The following is an 8,781-nucleotide window of genomic DNA, read 5'->3' as shown; positions in this document are numbered from 1 at the left end:
ATTATAGTCACAACACAGTGTCAAAACAGTGATAAAGATTTTAGACTAAAACAATTCTCGCTTTCCTTGGCCAATAGGTGGGATGACAGTGACTTCTGACTAGTGTGTGCTCAATAAGGTGTAGGCTTGAAAAAGACAGAGGGGACATGAGGAGAGGGAAGCTAAGCTGCTGTAAGAACAATATCCCAATAAATTCTACCTTGAACTATTGCACAGATCCAATTTTACCACTTTCTTTGCCAGAAATAACTGTCAAAAATGCAAAAGGGATGCATGTTCTTCCCCTAACTAAAACTCCTCAGAAAGGTCACATTTCATGGGATGCATGGCTTTTTGTAATCTGAGCCCTCCCAATCATTCGATCATGAGATTTGCAATTTTTCATGAAGCTTGCAGGCAAATTGATTGATCTCTATGCCTCTATCCTCTATCCACATCTGTCCCTAGCATTTCTCCAGGCTATCTTTGAAAACTTTATGCCACAGTAAGCTTATTCTTACAGGTTAAACCATATATGATGACACAGTGGTTAAGAGCACAGGCAGGCCAGGCACAGTGGCTCATGCCTGTAATCCCAGCAATTTGGGAGGCCAAGGCAATTGGATCACGAGGTCAGGAGTTTGAGACCAGCCTGCTCAATATGGTGACACCCCATCTCTACTAAAAGTTGCCGGGTGCAGTGGCTCATGCCTGTAATCCCAGCACTTTGGGAGGCTGAGGCGGGCAGATTACAAGGTCAGGAGTTTGAGACCAGCCTGACCTACATGGTGAGACCCCATCTTTACTAAAAATGCAAAAACTAGCCAGGCATGGTGGTACATGCCTGTAATCCCAGCTACTCAGGAGGCTGAGGCAGGAGAATCACTTGAACCCGGGAGGTAGAGTTTTTAGGGAGCCAAAATTGAGCCACTTCACTCCAGCCTGGGTGACAGAATGAGACTCTGTTTGGGAAAAAAAAAAAATTAGCCAGTTGTGGTGGCGCACGCCTGTAGTCCCAGCTACTTTGGAGGCTGAGGCAGAAGAATTGCTTGAACTGGGAGGCAGAGGTTGCAGTGAGCCGAGATCACGCATTGCACCCAAATTGCATGAATGTGAATGTCAGCCTGGCAGTTACTGGCCATGATGTTTTTGTCTAGTTAGTTAACACTCTGTAGCTTGGATTTCTTATCAGTAAATCAGATATAGTAATAGTACCTAACTCCTAAGATTCTTATTTAATTATTTAATAAGTTAATATTTAATTAGCTCATTTAATTAGTTAGTACATGTAAAGTGGCTAGTAAAATAAATGTTATTATTTCAAGTTTAATAAACACAGTCATCACAGATTCAGGTTATTGTGTTGGTTTTGTAGAAAGAACATGAACCTTGACGCCAGGAAGACCTGAGTTTGAAGCCCAGCTCCTATACTAACCAGCTTTTTGCCATTTAACAACATCCTCAGCATCCTTGCTTCCACCTCACTTATATATAAGAGATGAAAATACTTACCTACAATACAGAATTTAGGGAAATAAAAGGACCGTATATTACATTTGTTTAACAAATACCTATTGCCTTTCCTCCATCATGCCAGGTGTTCATCTCTAACACAGTACTTCCACCCCATGGTAAGTATGTCTTAATAGAATCATCTTCCTTATCACATTAGGAAATTTGGACAAGTTTATTTGAAGCATCTGGAAATCTTTGCATCTTTCACTGTTATGCAATGGACCATTGGTACATTTTTAAATAAATACAAGAAGGCCAGGGGTAGCTAAGTTTAAAAGATGTGAGAGCTGAAGACCTAGGATCTAGTCTCAGGTTTGTGGTTTTTAAGGAAGTCACAATTATGATTACCTTATCATGTAAATGGAGTTAATACCACCCACCTTAATGTAATTATTGTCAGGGCAAAATGAGAAAAGATTGATGCAAACATGTTACTAATAGTTAACATTGATATCATGTTCCCCATTTTGATGCCTATGCACTTGTGAATTTACACTAAAGGAAAGCAAGTCACATCCATGCTAAGGTTTTAAGAGAAGCAAACCAGGGGTGCTTTGATGGAATGACAGCTCCCTTTTGGAAGATGGGATCCTTGCTCTTTGGGTATTGTTACAGGGCTTAGAATCAAAGCTGGGTGTGAATCTTAGCTCCACCATTTACTATGTGGGTAACCTAGGCAAGTTAATAACTTCATCTATAAAACGGGGATTAAAATACCTCCTGTGAGAGAATCAAATTATATAATGTGTGTGAAGCTTTTGGTAGAATATATAGCTCCTTAATTCTGATTTTTATATTAATGGTTTTATTACTGTCTTAGTTGGTGTGGGCTGCTATAACAAAATACCTTAGACTGGGTAGCTTATAAACAACAAAAATTTATTTTTCACAGTTCTGGAGGCTGGGAAGTCCAAGATTGAGGTGCCAACAGATTCAGTATCTGGCGAAGGCTTTCATTCTGGCTTATAGAGAGCACTTTTTTGCTGTGTCCTCACATGATGGAAGAAAGTAGCTAGCTCTCTGTGATTGCTTTTATATGGGCCCATAGGTCCCACTCAATCATTTCCAAAAGGTCCCATCTAGTAATATCATCACTGTAGTCATTAAATTTCAACATATGGATTTTGGGGAGACACAAACATTCAGAACACAGGAGTTATTGTAAGTGTTTTTCAGAATATCTAGATTTACAATATCCAAAACGATAAACACAACCTAAATATAGGCCTGTATTCCAGCTTTACCCAATATTTCCTTCACATTTCAAATTTTTCCACTTTTGTAATAACAGGAAATTAATTCAGAAAGTTGACCACATGTGAACCCCTATTGGTCCTCCTGCTAGGACCATTGCTAATTTCCTCTTAAGCAGGCTTCCCTGATTTCTTCTGCCCATACACATTTCTCTTGTCTTTGAACATATAATTGAAATAACTGCACCATAGTTTGTCGTTTATATTTTATCTAAATTCTTATATACCATCTTGTCTTTGTCTTTCTTCTGTAGATTCTAAGACCCTCCAACGAAGACCATATTTCTCTATACATTTATTTGTAGCCAGTCCTCATTCCCCTGACATTGAAATATAATGCCCTCTTAGTAGACTCATAATAAACCTAGTGAATGGATGAGCCAATATATGAACAATGCAATTCTTTTGTAATCCCTTTGGTATCTAGCACAGTTATAGAAATATAGTAGATCCTCAATTTAGTTAGGAAGTGGTTTAATTAAAAAACTGGACTCATAGGGATTAATTTTCCTCACATAACTAAGAGTCCAGGAAGGCAACTCAGGACCGGTGCAGCTGTTTGAAATGTCATCAAAACCCCAGGCTCCTCTGTCTAATTGCTCCTCCCTCTTGAGTGTACTTGACTTTCATCCTTAAGCTTGTAGCCTCATAGTTGTAAGATGCCTGCTGAACCTCTAGACATTACCTTCAGGATCTAAAAGAAAATAAGGGTAAAGACAATGGTAATTAAAACAAAATAGGATGTTCCAGCAGAGGTGGCCTATTTAATCAGGAAAGCAAATTTTTTCCTGGAATCCCCATCAGCAAATTTCCAACTACATGCCATTGATCAAAACTGTGTCTAATGATTTCACTAGCTGCAAGAGGACTGGAGAGAAAGGGGCTCAGGAAAGTTAATTAACCTCTTTTATACCACCATTTCCAAATCTTGAAAATAAGAGAAACAATGCCTATCTTGTAGGAATTTTCTGAGAATTAGTGGCTGTCTCACAGTGAGTGGCAAATGGCAGGTACTCAATAATTTTTTAAAAACAAAAGAATTAAAACATCGTGGAATGATCAACCACTTTCTATGATCTAGTCACAAAAAATAAGCATCATTTACAGAGTTCCCTTTGAGCTAATCACTATTCAAGGCCCCATGAATAAAAACATATATTTAAAACTTGATCTTTATAATTAAGAAGTAAGAGTCTAGCAGGAAGAACACATATGTAGATACATATATTCAATGAAATGTAACAAGTTGCTGGAATGACAATATGTGCAAAGGGGAATGGCAGCATAGAGGAGAAAAAGATGGATAGTACCTGTTAGATTAAGGGAAGGCTTCATGAAGTGATAAATGACTGGGACATAAAGAAGGTGTAGGAATCGCCCAGGTGAAAAACAGAGAACATTCAAGAGAAAGAATCAGCATACGCAGAGGCGCACAGATAGGAAAGAGCTGGGCAGGTTTGGGCAAGTCACAGCTACAAATTATTGGCAGAGATTAAGGATGATGCCCATTCTGTTCATGCAAGTCGCTTCAGTAGAATTAGTGTATGTGCTAGACAGCTTTTGACATGGTTCCCAATGATTCCCACTCCTGGATTTCACATCGTTGTGTAATCCCCTCCACATTATACACTGAATCTGGTGACTTGCTTCTATCAGAGGAAATACAGCAAAAATGATGAAATGTCACTTCCATGATTAAGTTACAAAAGTCTATGTCTTTCATCTTGCTGGTATGCTTTCTCTCTACATGTCTTCTAAGTAATAGTAGAGAAGCCACATAGCAAGGAACCAAGAGCAGCCTATAACCAACAGCCAGCAGGAGATGGAGGACCACCCTTGGATAAAAAGCCCATGAGAAACTGAATCCTGCCCACAACCACAGGAGTGAGTTTGGATGCAGATCCTGGCCCTGTTGAATCCTGAGATGACTGCAACTCCTGCTGATACCTTAATTGCAGCCTGTGCGAGGCCCTAAAGCGAAGGACCCAGCTATGCCAGGCGTGGATTCCTGGCCCACAGAAACTGAGATAATAAACAGCCACCAGGTTTTGGAGTAATGTATCACACAACAGGTAATACAATTACCAAGATTTTATCAAACATCCACATGGTTCTTCACTATTGTCATACTTCCTATCTAGGAAACACTAATTGATTAAATTAGTCCCATTATCTTCAAATGCAATGCCTGTTCTGATTGGTCCCCCAGCACCCTGTGTACTGACGGTCACTGAATGCTCACCAGAAGTACCCTCCCCTCTCCCTCTCCACTCTACTAAATTTAACTCCTGCAAAGTCCACCTTAACTGCCATGACCCCAAGGAACTCTCTCTGATCCTTTTATACATTATTAGATTCTTCTGGAATACTGCCTCTTTGGCTTGCAGCTAACCCTCTAATACCTGATTAGTGGACTCCAGGTATTTCTGTATTTTAGTTATTTCATCCAATGCATTATACTCTACTGTGTACAATCTGGAGTTAGACCAGATTGTACACAGTAGAGTATAAGAAAAAGCCATTTTGACCAATCTTCTTTCTTTTGCAACCCCCTGAGACAATAGCAATATTGGTTTTCTAGACTTGTCTAAACATACAAATAGCAAGAGACTTTCTATCATATATTTACTCAACTAATATTTTTGAAGTATTTATACTGATGATCCAGGCACCATGAGGATTACAGATTTTTTAAATGACCTTTCTCTTGAGCAAGAAATAATCAGGCACACACTCACAAAAAATAATAACAAATTGCTCCACATGACCTCCCTAGAAGACTAATCATGTAGGTTCTTCATGAGAGATACATAAGAGCTACGGGTGTCCCAGCTGGGTTCCCTGAGACACAGACAAGGAGATCTTGTTTGGTATGCAGGATGTTTATTAAGAATCAAGCTCTGAAGAGAAGGAAAGAAGCAGAGAAGTGGGAGTGGACAGAAGGAGGAACTAAGCTACAATATAGGCCCAACAATGAACTCAGGAAACACCATAGGAAGCTCTGGAGTTAGTGTGGCCTTCCAAAGCAGTTTCATGATGGGCCAAGATGACTTTGTCTATACATGCTGTTTCATTCATTCATTGACAGTGGACAAACAAGAAAGGGGGTGAACTTGGCTGAGTCAGCTCTCTGCCACCAAGGCAACCCTGAACTGACAGCTACCTGTCAATGGCTCTCCCAGGAGGTGAGGATGCAAGTCTTTTTTTTAAAAGGGATCTGAGCATTCAAGAGTCCACCAAACATGGGATGAAGCAATGGGAAGTGCAGACAATGCATCCGCAAGCTTGGTAGGTCAAGGAAGGAGAAGACGGAGACCAGAAGGTGAAGGCTTGAGAGGGATTTGGGTGGTGCTGCCTCGTTTCCTTTCTGTACCATAAAATATGACAAGCTAGGACAGAAAACGATGACCTAGGGGAAAAGAAATATATAATCAGCAAAATTTCTCTTTCCTCCATGCCCAGATAGAACTTTTTACTTCTCAATTATAGCCCTTAGGTGTCTCCCCCACTGTATTGCAATCTAGACACAAGGAGACATCAAAATAATTTTCCAGTGTTTTTCTCTGTGTTTAGAACTACCTAGAGAACATAGTAAACATGTAATTGTTTGATTCATGGGATGGAGCATTAAGAAAAATAGAAAAACCTAAATCCTTTGAATTTTATTTTTTACTTAACCTAAATAAGGATGCTTAAACATTATACTTTTTTGAAGTAATAATAATATTTCCTACGTACTGTGTAAATGCCTCTTTCCACTAGAGTGGGGCAGGGGAAAAGGCACAGATGTTTCTTACCATAATCATATTAGATAATTAACAGACCCAGATTCTTGTGGTCCCCAAGAGCTTGTCAACTCATTTTATAAATAAGAAAATCTAAATTGACACATATGCAGCCCAGGAGATCATATATAAGATGAGATTTTTGAGACATCTCAAGTTGTTGTAAAGACTTTCTTCTTCATAATATCTTTTTTCTCCTTTGATGTATCTGCTGTGAAAGATGATTAACACACAGCTTATTGGATTGGAAACCAAATAAATCAATGTTGTTTTCTTTAATCCTAGAGAGTTCACAAGGAACAGTTTTTATAAAATGTATTTATCTTTAATAATCTCCAATGGACAGACCTTTACAATTGATCTGCCAAGGGTCAGAAAAGAACGAGGGAAGCTCTTCTTACTGTTAACCTTCATGGAGACTTTATTTCCTGTTGATGTTTGTGTTGTTTATTTCCTCTGTAGCTAAAATGAAAAGCGGAATTACAAGAAAGATTTGTCTGTGGCTTTCATTCCTGCAACACTGGGGGAATGTAAAAGAAGGTGTGTTAATGGAAGAGCATCATCCCAGATTCTTGCAATTCTCCATAGATGCATCTAATCCAGTCTGGTCTGTGATAACAGAATACTGATTAGTGAAGAGAATCTTTAATATGAGCCTGTGCAACATGCACCCTTTGGAGACTTCATGATTATGTAAATTTCGGATTCTATATAGAGGGGTTTGAACGTGATGCACAACAGTAACATACTAAATAGATTGTTTCATTCCAAGTATTAGACGCTGAACACTTACATTTTAAGAAGGAGAGATTGCAAGGAAAAAGCTACAATGTATTTTGGGAAGTTTTGGCCACCACTGGTAAATACAATATAGGACATAGCTATTATAATGAAGGAGTTTGTTGAAACTTCTCCAAGATTGTTGCAAGATAGTCAGAAAATTATGTCATTTTATAATTAACACATTAGATTTTATATGTGTTTTTGGCCAATTTAAAGTGATCCCTTTGAGAAACTGCAAACTTATTTTCATAAAGTTGCTACTACTGAGAACATTTTGGGTATCTCTCTTTTGGAATTGTTTTTAGGACATGAAAAACATCTTTCTGAATAACCCTTGTGGTTGTAATAGATCATTTGCTCAAAAAGTGAGTTCGTTTTCTGATGTTTATCCATTTGAAATTGTCAAAAGTCACTCAGAGTTGGGCTTGAACACCTTGGATGACCAAGGTAGGTCACAATTATAGTCTAACTTTGATTTTACAGATTGAATTACTTAGTCGTGCTCTCAGAACCTGGCCAAAAAGGTATTAGCCCAAGGGGATTGCAGAAATAGCCTGAGCAAGGGAAGAACACCAGGAGTAAACATATGGTCACTCCAAGAGAAGTATTTTGGGAAAGGAAAAAAATTGCATTCATAAACATGAGTTCAGGCATGCTTGCTGAAAAGCTCTCTGGCTCATTCATCCACAAACTTAGAAGCTTGTTCAGCAAGCATTATTGATCACCTGCCAAGCCCTGAGCACAGTGCTAGATGTTGGGGGTATTCAAATAAATGGGACTTCATCTTCTCCCTGGACTGCACGTGATCTAGTTGGTGAGACAGACATCATAATGGAGCATTACAGAAGTCGGGAAAGTTCTTTGATAGAGATGTGCACAGGCATCACAGAATCACACAGGACTGTGATCAAGAGAGTTAGGGCTTCGTAACCTATTTTGGGTCATTAACATTTTGGGCAGTCTGGTGAAACTTACGGATACCTTATCTGAATAAGGGCTTTAATGTATAATATAACATGCACAGGATTACAGGGAAACTAATTATATTGAAATATAGTTATTAAAATACTTTTAAATGTGACCTTATAATGCACATGCTTCTTAATTAACTTACAAAAAAAGATCGAGTGGTAGGCCTAATAACCACTGTAGTTATAAAATAGTAAAGGGCATAGTCAATATTCTGAGGTGCAAGCAACAACTATAATGTGGTGTGAAAATATCTGTGCTTTCTATTGCTAACAAATCACAAATACTGCTAAGACTAGTAGAATTTGTTAACTATGTGAAAAACTAAAGGAAATAATCAATTCCAGTTGAGTCTGGTTTTCACAGCACTACTGAGAAGAATTACACAAGAGGCTTCCATTCCAGTTCTGAGTTCTGACATTATTTACCTATTGTTGCAGGGCAAAATAATTATTCATGTATGCATGCATCAATACTTCCTACATACCTACTCTGTG

The 8,781-nt window shown here is 38.6% G+C and overlaps 1 long non-coding RNA gene across 1 annotated transcript; it reads left to right on the top strand.

Annotated features, from left to right (window-relative positions):
- Nucleotides 1–1,270: 1,270 nt before the first annotated feature.
- On the top strand, nucleotides 1,271–8,002 carry LOC141407524 (uncharacterized). Its single transcript, XR_012416947.1, has 2 exons — nucleotides 1,271–1,610; nucleotides 4,507–8,002. It is a non-coding gene; the product is annotated as an uncharacterized lncRNA (long non-coding RNA).
- The last annotated feature ends 779 nt before the right edge of the window (nucleotides 8,003–8,781 follow it).

Source organism: Macaca fascicularis, chromosome 8 (assembly GCF_037993035.2).
Source record: "Macaca fascicularis isolate 582-1 chromosome 8, T2T-MFA8v1.1".
NCBI classification, from domain to species: Eukaryota; Metazoa; Chordata; class Mammalia; order Primates; family Cercopithecidae; genus Macaca; species Macaca fascicularis.
The sequence above is the reverse complement of the archived record's forward strand: the minus strand, read 5'-3'. Positions and strand labels throughout refer to the sequence as shown.